The sequence below is a fragment of the Saccopteryx bilineata genome, chromosome 11 (genome assembly GCF_036850765.1).
Source record: "Saccopteryx bilineata isolate mSacBil1 chromosome 11, mSacBil1_pri_phased_curated, whole genome shotgun sequence".
Taxonomy (NCBI): domain Eukaryota; kingdom Metazoa; phylum Chordata; class Mammalia; order Chiroptera; family Emballonuridae; genus Saccopteryx; species Saccopteryx bilineata.
In genome coordinates, this window is record NC_089500.1 from 14953597 (window position 1) to 14971215 (window position 17619).

Here is a 17619-nt window from a genome sequence, read left to right on the forward strand (position 1 = left end):
ACCGAGACAAGCGTCAAGAGTGAGTCTTAGATGGATGTAACAGAGGGAATCTGGTCATTTTTTAAAATAAAACATCGTTCAGACTTAAATATAACTAAAACAGAAATAATGTAAGTTATTTATTCTTTCTCTGCAGACCGGTACCAAATGGCCCATGGACTGGTACTGGTCCGCAGCCCAGGGGTTGGGACCACTGGCTTAAACAACAGAATGTGGAGTCTCACAGTCACCAAGGCTAGATTTCCAACATCAAGGTGCGGGCAGGGCCCTGGCCGGTTGGGTCAGTGGTAGAGCGTCGGTCTGGCGTGTGGAGGTCCTGGGTTCAATTCCCGGCCAGATCATACAGGAAAGGCACCCATCTGCTTCTCCATCCTCCCCCTCTCCTTCCTCTCTGTCTCTCTCTTCCCCTCCCACAGCCGAGGCTCCACTGGAGCAAAAGATGGCCCAGGCGCTGGGGATGGCTCCTTGGCTTCTGCCCCAGGTGCTAGAGTGGCTCTGGTCGCGACAGAGCGACACCCTGGATGGGCAGAGCATTGCCCCCTGGTGGGCGTGCCGGGTGGATCCTGGTCCGGCGCATGCGGGAGTCTGTCTGACTGCCTCCCTGTTTCCAGCTTCAGGAAAAAAAAAATACAAAAACAAAAACAAAAAAACCCGAATAGCCAAAGCAATCCTAAGGATAAAGAATGAAGCTGGGGGCATTACAATACCTGACTTCAAACTATATTATAGGGCCATGACAATCAAAACAGCATGGTATTGGCAGAAGAATAGACACTCAGACCAATGGAACAGAATAGAAAGTCCAGAAATAAAGCCACATATATATGGTCAAATAATTTTTGATAAAGGGGCCAACAACACACAATGGAGAAAAGAAAGCCTCTTCAACAAATGGTGCTGGGAAAACTGGAAAGCTACATGCAAAAGAATGAAACTTAACTACAGTTTGTCCCCTTATACTAAAATTAATTCAAAATGGATCAAAGACTTAAATATAAGACCTGAAATAATAAAGTACATAGAAGAAGACATAGGTTCTAAACTCATGGACCTTGGTTTTAAAGAGCATTTTATGAATTTGACTCCTAAGGCAAGGGAAGTGAAGGCAAAAATAAATGAATGGGACTACATCAGACTAAGAAGTTTTTGCTCAGCAAGAGAAACTGATAACAAAATAAACAGAAAGCCAACTAAATGGGAACTGATATTTTCAAACAACAGCTCAGATAAGGGCCTAATATCCAAAATATACAAAGAACTCATAAAACTCAACAACCAACAAACAAATAATCCAATAAAAGAATGGGAAAAGGACATGAACAGACACTTCTCCCAGGAAGAAATACAAATGGCCAACAGATATATGAAAAGATGCTCAGCTTCATTAGTTATTAGAGAAATGCAAATCAAAACTGCAATGAGATACCACCTCACACCTGTTAGATTAGCTATTATTAACAAGACAGGTAATAGCAAATTGTGGAAAGGCTGTGGAGAAAAAGGAACCTTCATTCACTGTTGGTGGAAATGTAAAGTAGTACAACCATTATGGAAGAAAGTATGGTGGTTCCTCAAAAAACTGAAAATAAAACTACCTTATGACCCAGCAATCCCTCTACTGGGTATATACCCCAAAAACTCAGAAACATTGATATGTAAAGACACATGAAGCCCCATGTTCATTGCAGCATTGTTCACAGTGGCCAAGACATGGAAACAACCAAAAAGCCCTTCAATAGAAGACTGGATAAAGAAAATGTGTCACATATACACTATGGAATACTACTCAGCCATAAGAAATGATGACATCGGATCATTTACAACACAATGGTGGGATCTTGATAACATTATATGGAGTGAAATAAGTAAATCAGAAAAAAACAAGAACTGCATGATTCCATACGTAGGTGGGACATAAAAACGAGTCTAAGAGACATGGACAAGAGTGTGGTGGTTACGGGGCAGGGGGGGCACAAAGAAAACTAGATAGAAGGTGACGGAGGACAATCTGACTTTGGCTGATGGGTATGCAACATAACTGATCGACAAGATAACCTGGACATGTTTTCTTTGACCATATGTACTCTGATTTATTGATGTCACCCTAGTAAAACTAATAAAATAAATAAAAAATAATAAAAAATAAAACATCAGTCAGACTTAAATATAAAAAAAAGAAATGTTAAATGTCTTCAATTGATACATATAAAATGTCCAATAAATATTGACTTTTACTTTAAAAAAAAAATTCATCATTAGTCGGCCAACATGTGAAAGATAAATTTGATGGTTTAGGTGGGTCACTGTATAATGTGTGAATATTTAAATTTCATACAAGTCCAGTACACAAACATAGTCCTGCCTAGTTTATAAAAGAATTCAAGAAATTTATACCCCAAAGGGACACAGTGTTACCCCAAAGGGACACAGTGATGTCTCCCTCCAGCATACAAATGTGCTAGTTCTTATTTCCAAGATTCCTTTGATATTCTAGGTCCTCTTGATTTCTCTACAAAGTTTAAAGTTGGCTTGTTAATTTCTGCAAAAATCCTGCTGTGATTATGACTAGAGCTGCATCAAATTCATTTATCAATCTGGAGAGCACCGACACCTCCAGTTCAGATGAACCACTACCGGTGCAGAAGTGCATCCTCAATCCAAGGTTACTTCTTAAAGAGATTTAAGGCCAAAGCAGCAGGCTTGGCTTTTTAACTTCAGTCAACAGCAATAAAAATTATCATTGAAAGAAAACTGAACTCACAATCAGAAGAACTGTACTCAAGTCCTGGCTCTTCCATGCAACCTTGAAAAAATTACCCCTCTGGGTCTCTGCTTCCCCATCTATAAAAGATGGATAATAACACCCTCCTTTCAAAAAGCTGGTGTAAAGATTAAGAGAAGCCAAATATGTAAGGCAACTAGTAAAATACCTAGCACATGGCAGATGCTAAGTTAATATTAATTTTAAAACGCACTCACACAGATCTTGCTACTTCCTCACATTCTGCTGCTACATCTACTGGTTTCTTCCAGCACTGCTATTTAAAATTTAATAAATTTGAACTTCTGGGCAGGTTGATAGCTTTCATTTCTACCACAATATAAAAGTACTACTGTATATGTTTGTCAAACACAATTCTATTATCTGCAAATATGACAATTCAGTTCTGCATGACATTACCAAAAATAACACTACTGGTTTCCTTCCCAATACTAAAATAGCTTTCAAATTAAGTTCTGGTCTAATAATAACAATAATTAGCAAATATTTTGGAGATTTCCCAAGTTTCCATTTTGTGCCTATATCATAGTGTTACAATAGTAGATAAAACACGATTCATCAATCCAGTAAAGCTTACATACATGCAAATAATTACCACCCACTGTGATATAGGAAAAATCTCAAGACCATGAATCAGAGGTAAAGATATAAAAGATGAACATCCTAACCTGACTTCATTGGATCCAGAAAGGATTCTTGGAGGACATGATGAATGAGAATGAGTAGGAATTAAAACCAAAAAGAGGCCCATGGAATCACATGTTGTAGTTCCTGGAGGCAGGAGATACCAATTCTTTCTGGACAGTGAAACTAGCAGGGCTGGCATTCAGAGCAAAAAGGCAGAATGACGACACAAGAAATGTACCAAATTGTAAAGGACTTGGTAAGGCAGCTTAAGGAAGCTGGAGTTCAACCTGACAGCAATGGGAAACAGGTCAAGTGTTTTAAGTCTATCACTACCCAAACAGAGTCCTAGGGAAAGAGGGAGGAAGCAAGCCCAAGGGGAGGGGGAAGGGACGTGAGACTGTAAATGAGCCAAAAGAGAAACAGAGGCATTATGTGTCTCAGAGAAATTATAACTCAGAAAACACTTTCATAAAATGGCACCAGAGAATTAAAAAACAAGTGTCTATATGAATGACAGAAATTCAATCATCCTTCACCTACAGCAGTAAGACACTGATTGCAAAAGTTGATGAGATATGGGTCTACTTCCCAAGGTTTTGCTTTTGTTCTTTATATTTAAGTAGTTGTAAAAGAAAAGCTATTGTAATTGACACACAGACACACAAAATATATGGCTTCCTAATCTAGCAATGGAGAAAAATATAGCTCCTTTTCATTTTATAGCTTTTTATTTTGGTAGATATTTAGACCCATTGGCAACTCTCTCAGGATCACACTGTAAACTGATCTCAGAGCTCAGAGGTATATGCAGACCTCCTGAGTCCTAATGAATAAATATTCTTCACTATTCTACATTGTCTTCATTTGCCACAATATTCCATGTACCAGAACACTTCATTCTCCAGTTAATCTAGTTAATCAAGATTTTACTAAAACACAGTACTCAAAAGGAAAGCAGAAATGTAGTATTTATGGATAAAATGATAGTGCTGTCTGGGTTCATTGGCACTTGAGAGGGTAGAGGAGGGGACAGAGGTAAGAGGTAGGAAGATGAAGCAGGTTCCTAAGTGCGATGGACACTTGTGTCCACGTCCTCCTCGGGAACAAAGGACTCACTACCTCAGCTGCTGAGAACACTGCGATATCAGCCCCACGAAGGACTGCCCCAGCCAAAGGGAGATGTCTTGCCCAAGCTCTTGCTGTCTTCCACTGAAACAGCTCACATTCAATAACTGATCAATTCAGGGGGCATGAGAGCTAGCCCTTCCCCCCCCCCCTCCGCATCAATTCAGGATAGCTCCACAAGGGTCATTCACACAAACAAAGCAAAACTAATTGCTCGTAGCATGAGCCATATTTCAGATTTGTCTTTTTTGTAATGACATCATTAACTTTGTTCCTTTATCACTTGTTTTTCCTATAAACTGGAAGCTGGATCTAAAGGCATTGTTAGGTTCAAGTGAAACCCTTTGCCAAGACTATATCATAGGTGATGAAATAGTCACATGAGTTCATGTGTAACATGCTACAGAAGGCAAGTTCATGTCACACTGTCCTGTACCATTTCATTAAGGTACTGACTACCACCTATTCCACCATAATTATTTTTCCCCTTTAAAACTATCAATAACCTATAGAGTGATAACTCTGATAAGCCCATTTGAACTGCAATACCCTACGTGAAACTGGTATCCCACGTGATTTCTAAAAGCTATAAAACAGTTAAGATTACCTACGAAAGAGTTAGCATCAGATCAATGTTAATTTCTCCACATTGCTTTGCTAATGCAAAAGCAAATGTACTTCTACCCCAGCAGAGGCATTTTCACAGGAGAGTCAACATCATCTCGGTCGGTACACTTCCTGTGCCTCAGGCAGGCCTCCTGAGACTTGCAGACAAAAACAGACTCACATTCCCTCTAATGAGAATGGTCATGCATGAACAAGAGCAGGCCTATGCTACCCATCTACCAACAGAGACAATGAGAAGCAGGGACTACACACTACACAGCTAAATATACTTGCCATAGTCACAATAAAAGAAGAAAAGTTTTAAAGGTTCATTCAAACTCTCAGAGAACATTCCAACATCATTTGTCAAAAGCATATGTTCAAGTCAAATTCACAGTGTGATGTAATGAAGTATGTGACCGTTAGGACGATTAATTTTCTGTTCTGGTGCTCTGGCTACCATTTTATTGAATACTTGGAAAAAACTGAATCAGACGATGAAAATTGTTTATTATAATGCAATGAGATGGTTAGGTCATCTCATTGAAGAAATTACTGAGCTGTTTCCTCAGAGCAAAGAGTTTCTGGAATTAAAGAGATGTGAGGGACACAACCTTCTGGACATGCTACCTGTCACTAGATTGACAAGATTATACTTTATTTGAGTGGCAAGAAATCTGCTTCCAATGAACTTGACATTTTAGGGCAGCTTTGTAAAAGGAAGTTCCAGTATTCAGCTCCAAAGGGACATGTGGAGCGAGCAGATGGGAACAGAAGACTACACTGAACTTCTTGCTAAGCCAGCCCCAAGCACAGGCGAGTCAGGCTTTGATGCACTGTAGAGCTATGTGGTCAAAAATAAATCAGAGTTTTTCAGATGATTCATAGATTTCAAGGCATAATGAATCATGCTGAAAATTTCTACAGCTGCCATCAGATGTCTGAACTCTCCTTCTTATGCTCTTTACATCACCTACCCGCCACAGTTTCAATCAAGAGTTACTGATAAAGGTAAAAGCAAACTATGCCCACTGAGCCCTCACCAACAGTTTAGGGAGAAGAGATCCCATTTTGTGGAACAAGGTTCAACTTTATCTCCCCAACCCGCCTCCATCTCACCTGCATTTCCCATCGTTCTTACTTATTTCCTTCACATTGCCAGCAAAATTCTAAATTGAGAGCTGAAGTTTGTCACTGTTAAACCACCCAGAGGAGGATACAAACATGCTTTCCCATAGTGGAAGTGGAATCCATCACAACATTCCGGGGATCAGTAAGGTGTGCTGGGTTAGGATGGAGATTTGAGCTGGCTAGGGAAGATCTCAGCTTCCCCATTTATCAGCTGTAAACCTTGAGAAAATACGTAACCTCTTTCCAAGGCAGGATGTCCTCATTTGTAACATTCACCTCCTCATTATATATAGACTCAAAAAAGAAAGTTCCCACGTATCAAAAACTGCTGTTGACAGGGTCACCAATAACCTTCCCTCTAGTAAATCTAATGTCAAATTGTACTCCACATCTTTCTGGACTTACCAGCGACATTTGGCATCATTCATAATTCATCTTCCTCAAAGCACTTCACTAGGCCTCCATGTCTTTATAATTCCCTGGTATCTCTCTGGCTTTAGTCTCCATTTTTCCTTCTTTTGAACCTTTAAATGTTGGAATTCTTCTCTTCTCTGGTGACCATCCCTCCCTCAATGATCTTACCAAGTCTCAGAGCTTTAAATATCATCTATAGACATTAATGTATACAGTATATAGACAATTCCCCCAATTCATGGCTTGGGGCTCTCTTTTTAACTCCAAACTCATATATCCAACTTTCTATTCAACATCATCATATGAATCGCTAATAAACTTCTCAAACTTGACAGGTTCAAAAGTGAGTCCCTCAACTTCATCTCCAAACCTGCTCTTCCCCACAATGTTCCCCATCTCAGGTAATGGCAACTCCATCTTTATAGCACACGCCAAAATCCTAAAATCCTCCGTGATTCTTCTCCCACGCATCCATTCTACCTCCCCATCCATGAGGAAACTCTACTGGCTGTACCTTCAAAGTATATCAGAATCCAGTGACACCCTTGCTACAACCAGCCCATTCCACATCACCAGATCTCCCAGAAGGGACAACACAACAGCCTCCTGACTGGTCTCCCTGTTTCCACCCTGGTCCCCTTATAGTCTCAACATAGCATGAAGATGTCACACATCTACTAGGAATCTCCCTGTGGCTTCCTGTCCCACTCGGAGTAGAAGCCACACTCTGCACAATTGCATCACCTACACAAACGAGACTGTTGTTTTCCCCTTGTCTACCCTTTGCCACCCACTCTGATTCTTGGCTTCCTTCAAAGACATTAGGAAGGGTCTCAGCTCAGAACAGTGTCCTCCCAACTTCTTCAATGAGCACTCCCTTACCTCCTGCTGGCATCAGCTAAAATGTCATCCTCTCAGTGAGGTTGGTCATGACCATGATAAGTTGCAAAACCAACATCCCAACAGTGTTTTATTATATATACTTCTCCAGAGCACTTACGATCATTTAACATACCAAATTCTTTCTTTCTTTCCTGTTCCTCCTTCTCCTTATAACATAAGCTCCATAAAGGTAATGATTTATGTTTATTGTGTTCTATACTGTATTCCCTGGGCCTACGATGACTCCTTCCACATAAGAGGCACCCAAATAGTTTTTGAATAAATGGACAAATGAATGAAGTATATTTGCTTGAGTTTAAAAAGTTGCACCCATCAGCAAAATTCATCTTGATTTTATATGCTTTGTTTTTCACAGAAAATGTATCAATTTTTCTATAGTAATGTTAACATTAAAGTCTCCTTAATCGAATCTATTAAGAGACTAGTTTTGTTTATCTCCAGCTGAAGGCTGTGCCTATATTCCAGCCTCTTTTATTCTTTCTTGACACACACACTGCAAGACACATCTTAGGGCTTACGAAGCATGTTATCTGACGTGGTTTGCTTTAGACTACAATCACTAAGGCCTGCTAATGAATGACAAATTGGTTCTTATACCTAGTAAAGTGATATTTTGTTAGTGTAAACTTTTCACTGCCACCTATAGTGATTTTCATTTGTTTGCATTTAAAGTATTCAGGAAAAAAGGAGCACCTTTAAGGAAGACAGTCAAATAAATAACTGAAACGTGAGAAGAGAAGGTAACTGGCACACTCGATCAATCTGTTATCACTAACATATATTAGCCACCAACATACAGAGCAACCAGTACATAAGTGCTAAACACTAGTAGAATATCTTCAATGAGTTTGAAAGTTCATAAATTACCATTGCTAAGATGAATGGCATACAGTAATTAAAAAAATCATGTATTTCCAATAATTTTCTATTCTAAAAAAGCCTACAGAATATAAGCATTAGCACTTCAGAAGTTGTCCCTGTCTTGACTGATCAGTGCCCGAATGTTTTGTTGATCCGTTATTTTATGGCTCACACTAACCCAAGCAAGCAACAGTCCAAACAAAAACAAAAACAAAAAACCTACGTTTTCCTTTAACATCACCAAAACATTTTGGGAAAAAGTGCCTAATTTTATTTCAAATACCTAATAATTTATGATTATAGTGTGTTTTCATATACACTCTGAACACTGTATCCCTGTTCCTTTAGTTTGTTAGTTCTGCTTATAATACCATAGTTTTAGTCTTTGGCTTTGTATTTTTTCCTATTTATTTGTTTTAGCTTTATTTTGAAATAATTATAGATTCACAGGAAGTTTCAAAAATAATACAAAGATGTCTGTTTTCCCTCAATGGTGATATTTTCACCCAAATTCCAACAATGACTGCATTTTATTAAACTATAGTACAATAATAAGATCAAGAAACTGACATTGAAACAATGCCTATATGTAGTTCTACGCAATTGTATCACCTATGTAAATACCTGTAATCATCACTGCAATCAACATACAGACCTGGTGCCCTGAGAGGTGGTGCAATGGATAAAATGTCAGCCTGAACACCGAGGTGGTTGGTTTGATCCCAGAGTTGCCAGCAGAAGCCCCGAGTACAAGGGTCGCAGGTTCAATCCCCCAACCAGGAGGGCGCCGGCTTGACCTCAAGGTTGCTGGTTCAAGCTCCAGTCAGGACACATATGAGAAGTAATCAATGAGTGGCACAACTAAGTGGAACAAGTTGATACCCCTCTCTCTCTCTCTCTCTCTCTCTCTCTCTCCATCCCACCTGTTTCTCTTGCTCTAAAAAACAAACAAAAAAAACAAAAAAACAGAACTGTTCCATCACCACAAAGATCTTCTTCCTGCTACCCTTCTCTGGTCACATCCATCTCCTGTGCCCCTACTGTCCCTAACCTCTGGTCATTACTCAATTTTTCATCTCTATAATTTTATCAATACAAGAACACTCTATGGATGAAATTAGACAGCATGTGACTTTGTGAGATTGAGATTCATTCAAATTGTTGGAGAAGACAATTTTTGATATTCATTCAAATCATTGCATAATATGAGTAGTATTCCATGCTATCCATGTGCTACAGTCCCGCACCACTTAACAACAAGGTTGTGCTGAGAAATGCACCCTATGGACCCCGAGAAAGAAGATACAGACAATGAGGAATGGCTCCTGGTGGCTAACTGGGCTCAAATTAAAAAAAAAAAAAAAGAGCAGAGCCTAGCAGCCATTTCAAAACAGAGAGAGGAAGAAGCCTGCACTGAAATGCCAGCCTCCCACAGTCACCTGCCTGCCAGCGCTGTGTTCCTGTCAGCTGAACCAGTCCTTATAAAGAAGTTCCTGGAATTGCATTTCAATGAATAGGGCGATCTGATCAAAGCTGTACAGCTATATCTCCAGTAGCATCCTAACTGACCAAGAAGGTCAGCTCCATTCTGACCAATCGGGACAGTTACTTGTTGGACCAAACCGCAAGGATTTGAGTCCTCATCTGCATGAAGACAGACCATCAGGGACCAGGGGTAGGGATTTCTCTTTACAAGTCAGCGGCCCGCTGCCTTGGAGAGCATACTTTTCCTTTCTACCAAAGACTCAAGACTGTATTTCCTAGACTGGAGCTGAGATACCAAAAAAGTCTAGCGAGACCATAGCAGAACAGATTGGAGCAAAGCGACTCAGAGCAGAGCGGGCAGAGGAGAACAGCATGGCGCAGGCCTGACCTGAGCAAAGCTGAGATGCCCACCCAGTTCAGGGCTGCCCCACAGCCCAGGCTTCATGACTGAGCTGCAACACTACCGACCATTCCCCAGCCAAGCTGTTCTCACAGCCAGCAGCCGTGCTGTACCACAACTGGGCTGTTCGCACTCAGTCAAGTTCCCTTCCTCACCACACCCTAAACTGGAGAGTCCTGCTGGCAATGAACTGGCACCAGTGACCAGTGGTTGACAGTCCAGGCAATTTCTCATGGTGTGAATATCAGTGCACTGACACAAACACAGTGCAGCTTGCTACACACCTGGTCTGTACGGGATAGCTTATTGCTCTGCGGGAGAGGAAAAATCGTTTCCCCTCTATCCTTCTTGGTTCTTGGCTGAGACATTCTTGCACTAGAAGACAGATTAACAAAACAAAAACAAACAGAAGTTTAAGAACATGTATGCCTCCTGTGTACATGGAAGAGATTCATGGCCACTGAGTAACTCCCCAAAAATGTCAGCAGTAAAGATGCTGAGGGTAGGGAGTCAGGAGAAGCTAACCAGAATACAACAGCAAACAAGGGCAAGGTATTCGTGCAGGTTTACAACCCATCTTCTGCCCTGGGGTGAGTTTCTAGGGAAAAGGTCATGCCCAGCTGTCAGCAAGGGAGAAATCCTTAGACAAGTGAATGTCCTTTACAAAGGGTAACTTTTTCTTGGTTTTCAGAACTTCTCTCCTGTCTGCTGTTTCTTAAAACTAACCAGCCTAAATAATCCTTCTGTCAAAGAGAAAGATTTGGTTGTGACATATTCTGTTCCCTACAGCTCCTCGGCTACAAACCTACACAACATGTCACTGTACTGAATACTGTAGGCAACTGTAACACAATGGTAAGTACCCATGCAATGCCTTGCACTAGGACATTATGATGGTGTGACATCATTAGGCAATAGAAATTTTTCAGCTGCATTAAAATCTTAGGGGACCACCACTGTATACACACACGGTCCACTGACTGAAACATCATTTCACAGTGTTTGACAATACAAAGACAGGCTCTGGATGTATTGAAGACCTATGAATTAAAGGAAAACTATGAAGTCAGTATGTAAAATAGGAGAATAACTGTGACACAGAGTTTGGGAATGATTTCTTAAAGAAAACCCCAAAAAACAAAAGGTAAAAAAAAATTTTTTTTTTTAAATTTTATGATATAACAATTGAAGATCTCTGTTCAATGAAGGATATCATGAAAAATGTTATGGACAAATGACAGAGGAGAAACAGATGTACTTGTAATACTTAAAGGACTGGTATCTAGAAAACATAAGGAACTTGGCTGTAGATCAAGATAAAGACTGAAAGCTCAAACTAAAAATGGGGAAAGGGCTGAACAGGCAATTTTATTCTAGGGAAAACCCAAAATGACAAAATGCACATGAAGAAATGCTCAGTCTCATTAGGTAGAGGGAAATGTAATTTAAAATGAGTTTTCATGTTGTTATCTATGAGTCTAGTGGAGAAATAAGGACAGAGAAACTCTCATCAACTGCCTGCAGGAGTCTAGACCGTCACAGCATGTTCTAGGACTCAACCTGGCAGTCTTCCATTAAAAAATATATAAAGATAGATAGATAGATCTCCTATGATCCAGAAATCACATTCCTCGCTATAAATCTCAAAGAAGGTATCAGAGAAGTCGAAAAGGTGTGTTTATCTCTGAATTGTCCATATTGATAAGAAAATGAAGGTAAGGTGGGTATCCACAAGTAGGAAAGTAGACATACAACGTAGTAGATATACATTCTGACAAGGGTCTTCAAACTTTTTATAAAAACCGCCCACTTTTGCAGTGCTCGTCAACCTGGTCCCTACCGCCAACTAGTGGGCATTCCAGCTTTCACGGTGGGCCAATCGCAACGCCGTTTCGTTGCTCTGCTACCGCCCACCATGAAAGCTGAAACACCCTAGGGACTAGGTTGATCAGCACTACAAAAGTGGGCGGTTTTACAAAAAGTTTGACGACCCCTGCCAGAGACACAAATCGATCTTTAAAACACAGGAGGAGTGTGGGGGTTACGGGGTGGGGGGAGGAGAGGGAAGAGGTTGGGGGAGGAGAGGGGCACAAAGAAAACCAGGGTGACGGAAGACAATTGGACTTTGGGTGATGGGAATGCAGCATAATCAAATGTCAAAATAACCTAGAGATGTTTTCTCTGAACATATGTACCCTGATTTATCAATGTCACCCCATTAAAATTAATTAAAAAACATTAAAACACAGGAGGAAGAGAAAAATGTTAATGAGATATTGAGCATCATATCCTCTGTATAAATTAAAACTGTGGGCACACAAAACAATCTGCATTAATGACACATACAAACTGAAGGATATATATACATTCACACATATTAGAACAATTGCTTACAGGTTGCTGGCCAAGGAAATGAAGTGGGAATTGGAAATAAAAGACAATGGATTAAAAAATAATAATAATAAAGTTGGAGCCACTACCTGAACAGCCCAATGATGATCACTGAATTGAGAAAGATGAACTTAGTCTTCTAAGGCAGTGGTACCCAACCTTTTTTGGGCCACAGACCGGTTTAATGTCAGAAAATATTTTCAGGGACCGGCCTTTAGGGTGGGATGGATAAATGTATCACGTGACCAAGACAGCGTCAAGATTGAGTCTTAGACGGATGTAACAGAGGGAATCTGGTCATTTTTTAAAAATAAAACATCGTTCAGACTTAATTATAACTAAAACGGAAATAATGTAAGTTATTTATTCTTTCTCTGCGGACCGGTACCAAATGGCCCACTGACCAGTACTGGTCCGCGACCCGGGGGGGGGGGGGGGGTGAGTCCTTATTTGTTTTGGACCTCAGGTGCAAACATAGCCACTAATGCTAAATGTCAAAACAATAGCACTAAAGTTAAATGTCATCCTACCCTTATCATGACAAATGCACAAAAGCAGCACACTACTTGTAAAGTCTTCAGTGCTAAAAACTATTACATATACCCCCTTCCTTCGTTTCAAAACAGAACTTACATCCAAGATAAAAATAAGAGTGTAAGATACAAGGCTCTCTACCTCAAAATTTAAGTCCCACAGTGATGATACTCAAAGATGGCAAAGCTCAGTTCCTTTGATTTATCTAATTATCAAGATCTTTTAAAATTTTAGCTACAAGAGGCAATAAGAAATACTGAAGTGTATACCCTACTTTTGTTGTTAAGTACAGCTCTAAAGTATTTTTTAAATGAAGACATTTAAACAAATGAATTTCTCCACCATAATCAATCATTAAAGTTAAGAAGGAACTTTCTATTTACACTGTTTCATTTTCCAATATAAAATAACTTATGACTTATTATTTGGAATGAAATGAAGGCAGTTTTTGATTCTTTGTACTAATAAAGGTATTTTAACACATTCCTTTCACTTTTAAACTCCTCTCCACTCCATCCCAGCACAAATTGCTTATAAAAGCAAGAACATTTTTGTATATGCAATAAAATTTCACAACCTCAGTCTATTTCTCATACTACAGGTGATTGTTACATCTTGTCCATGAAGTCCTAAGCAATTAACATCTGAAAGAGTCACAGCTTGTACTTCTTGGCACCTGGCAAATGTTACTGTGAAAGCAAGGGGTAGCTCTCATTGAATCCTAAAATGAACAGCATCAATAATGTCAATGCGGCCTGCTATGTAACTCTAGCTGCCATTGTTGCAAACTACTGTATAAGAACCAGCAAATTCTGCCTAGCACTTGAGAAACTGACATAGCAATTGGGTAAATCAACACTTAAAAAGCAATTTTTGAATCAAAGGCAGGGTAGTGCTGACTCCAGACAGAGGAGTAGCAGGTACCCTCTTAGATCAAGTCTGGGAGCAAAGGGACGAGAATGGGCAGATGGCATCTCAAAGATGAAACTCTAAACAGACTTCTCAATATCGTAGGCGGGGGCAACCCGAAGAGGAGTACCAACTGGTGAGGTGAGACAATGCGTACCCCCCAAACAAGCACATTACCCAAAAACACTGTCGATAACCACCCACACCCAGCATCACTAACCACCATCACCGCGAACCACGATACCCCGTTTACTGCCACTGAGAGCAGGACGGTCCCATCTCAGGACCAAAGCCAGTGTCATCGGAAGCAAATGTCACTTACCAGGCCAACGAACCCTAAAGACGCCTGGCAAGACCCATGATCCGGGCAAAGGTGCCTCGCCGTGGGCCTGAAGCTGCAGGGGCGGCACAGCACCGCGCGTCCAGCGGCAGAGCTCTGACAGCTGGCGTCGCCCGCGGAGGGAGCGGGCTGTGAACCTTGACCCCCGGGCTCCATGACCTCCACGCTGCGGGCACATGTCGCCCTGGAGATCCCCCCTGGGGAACGCGCGAAACTCCCTCCCTACCTGTCACAGCTTCATCTCATGCCGCGATGCTGTCCGCCGGATCTCCCGTAGACGCCCCAGCACAGGAGCGCGAGGCAAGGACGTATCTAAGAAGATTGCGGGGTCGGATTGTACAATCCAGGTGGGAACCCCGTGTGATCACAACCCCAGCCCAGCCGCCGACCCCGACCTGGGCTGCAGGCTGCCGCTGCTGCCGCTGCCGCTGCCGCCGCCGCCGCTGCGGTAAATCAGCTGACACCACCTCAACTGCCGTGACTTTCGCAGCAAGTGTCGCAAAAAGATGAGGGGGAGGGACATGCTCAACGTTGCCATACACGCCTGGCCTAGGCTGGAACCTTGGAGACAGAGAGGAAGTGCAGGGGTCAACTGTGGGCAAGGAGTGCACGACTGCCATTTTTGTTTTGGGAAGACTAGTCTAGGCTCCCGTCTCGCTTCGAACGTCCCTGTTGGGAGGACCAAGATGGAGGGAAGCATGAAATAGCAAGTGTGTTCCTTGTGACCAAGATGTTGCAAGTCTACTTTTCTGCCACCGTGACTCGATCCAAGAACCTGGAAAGTGTTAGCTCTGACATTTGGTTACTGTTTTCCTCTGACACCCCCCCCCCCCCAAATTTAGCGATTGCCCAGCACAGAGGCTCAGGCAGAGGAAGAACTCGGCTACTTGATTACCGGAAATCTGACCTTGTGCAACATTTTTGCAGGGGAGAGAGAAGGAATGTACACTCTCCGCGTGAGTAATAAAGAGTGGTGGCACATGAGCTCTGCCCGCAGAGGATCCTGGTTCCTCCACACAAACACTGTCATTGTCATCTGGGATGTGTTGCTTCGCTTCATTCCCCTCAGATTCCCCATATACAAAATAGGCATAATAACCTCATGACTGTCGAGATTAAACGACCTCAGCAAATTTTAAATACTTACACGTTGCCTATCTTACTCCCAAACATTATGGTAACCAAAGGAAAACTGATGCCATTCTGGTGGCCAATGGTCATTTCTGTTAAAAAGATAGAAAAGATTTTCATTCCATGGCCTTCTTTTTCCTTTATAATCTCATTAATGGATTTGTAGGACAAGTAAGAATTCTGTAGTCCTCAAAAGTTTGTGTATTCAGATCAGCTGGGGAACTTGTTAAAGTAAAGTTTCTGATTCAGTAGATTCAGAAACTTCTGTAGATTCAGTGGGATCTGAGATTCCCCATTTCTAACAGCTTTCAGGTAATGCCCATTACTGCTGGTCCTTGGAGCATACCTTGAGAGGCAAAACACTATTGAAGAGGCCTGAAGCAGAGGACTGGATTAGAACTGGGCAGAAACAACTAATTCAAACAGATAGTGTCCTTGCTAATTTGCTAAAAGAGGGGTAAGTTTTGGTTTGGGCAAAAGTGTTCAATTTATTATTCAACAGTTTATTATTGAAAGTACAATTCCCTATGCCTGAATATGGCAAACTTTTCCTTTCCCTTTTCCCCAGTTTAGAAGTCCTCCTCCCAAAAGCACATTACACAACCGTCAATGTCCTGGGTAGCATACTGCCTTTTCTTTCACTAGGCCATTGGCTTCCTTTAGACCTTCCAGTGTTCTTATTTTCTGTATCTGTTCATTTGCAGAGACCAGCTCTGCTTGCCACCATAATTAGAAAAACTAAATATTAATGTTGACCACTGACGTCAATAGAACACTTGAAAATCAGTAATTCTGAAATTGTCTTAGACTGCAAATTGACAATCTATGGTTTTCTTTTACTTTTGACTAACTACCTTAGAATCACATGAGTTGGGGGGGTGAGGAGGAGCAGGGAAATAATAATAAATAGAAGAAATAAGTTCATTGACTTTCTGGGTTCAGTAAACTCAATCTGTTAGGATGATGAGTCCTTTAAAGATGTTAAATTCATAATTCCCTTTATAATTTATAAGTAACTTTTGGAAGTATAGGAACACAGAGTGGTAACCACAGGATAATCTTAGGTTACATTAAAGCTTGTTTGGTTTGTAAATCTATTAGATCTCTTTCCCAGATAAAGTTGGCTTTTGTGTTAAACCGATATTAATTGAACACTTGATGTTTCAAATACATTCCTATGAATACAAAGCTTAATAGGAACATTAATGAGAAGCTTTCAGACTACTAACTCTCTGGGCTATCTCTACAAAGTTTACAAAATTTATAGCCAAAGTCTATATACATGTGTGGAATTTCCTGAGACATAGGACTAAAATAAATATTCAGACATTACAGAATGAAGTACTTCTGGTTCAGAAAAGTTCACACATTTTTTTAAATCTGTGTATATATATAACCTTCCAAAAATTAAGATTTGTTACTTCAGTTGGATGATTCTGAGTATATTTATTTGAATGACATTTATTTATTCCTCTCATCTGAAGGAATTATACAAAAATCTTAAAATATTTAAATAATCAGTACATCCAGTTCAATTTGTATATTGATGGAACCTTCATTGGAAGCAGTGCTGAGAAAGTGAGAATTTGGCAGGGTTAGCTTCTATAGAGGAAGGCAGACACTGCTTCCTACCGAGACTCACAACATAAGGAATTTCCTAGCGTTGGAAAGTATATTGGGTGCTGGGCAGCTGAAAAGAATGATGACTGTCTGCCAAGGTTTGCGGCTATAATTCAGTGCAGTATGAGAAATACACCACATATACAGAGGTACAGGGACAGTGGTGTGAGGACTTAGCTGTCTCTGCCATGTGAGGGACTCCTTCAGAAGTCAGTCTTTGCCCTTGCATTCTTTTTTAGGTTCATTCGGTCTTTGTCAGATTGACTCAGCTAAGGTAAGATTATGAGAGGCCTTGAATGTCCTTATATAAGCTTTTTTAGACTTTATTCCAAAGGCAACGAAAAGCCATCGAAGACTTTT

At 40.8% G+C, this 17619-nt stretch overlaps 1 protein-coding gene across 3 annotated transcripts in view; it reads right to left on the bottom strand.

The window, feature by feature from the left end:
- The window catches only part of WDR7 (WD repeat domain 7), a 313941-nt gene extending 298637 nt beyond the window's left edge, over positions 1-15304 (bottom strand). Inside the window, exon 1 of one of the 3 annotated variants that reach the window (XM_066246276.1) lies at positions 14735-15304. The gene's annotated coding sequence lies outside the window, so the exon portion shown is untranslated. The remainder of the gene's footprint in view (positions 1-14734) is intronic. The other 2 variants (XM_066246273.1, XM_066246274.1) reach the window with 2 other exon arrangements.
- Positions 15305-17619: the final 2315 nt, after the last annotated feature.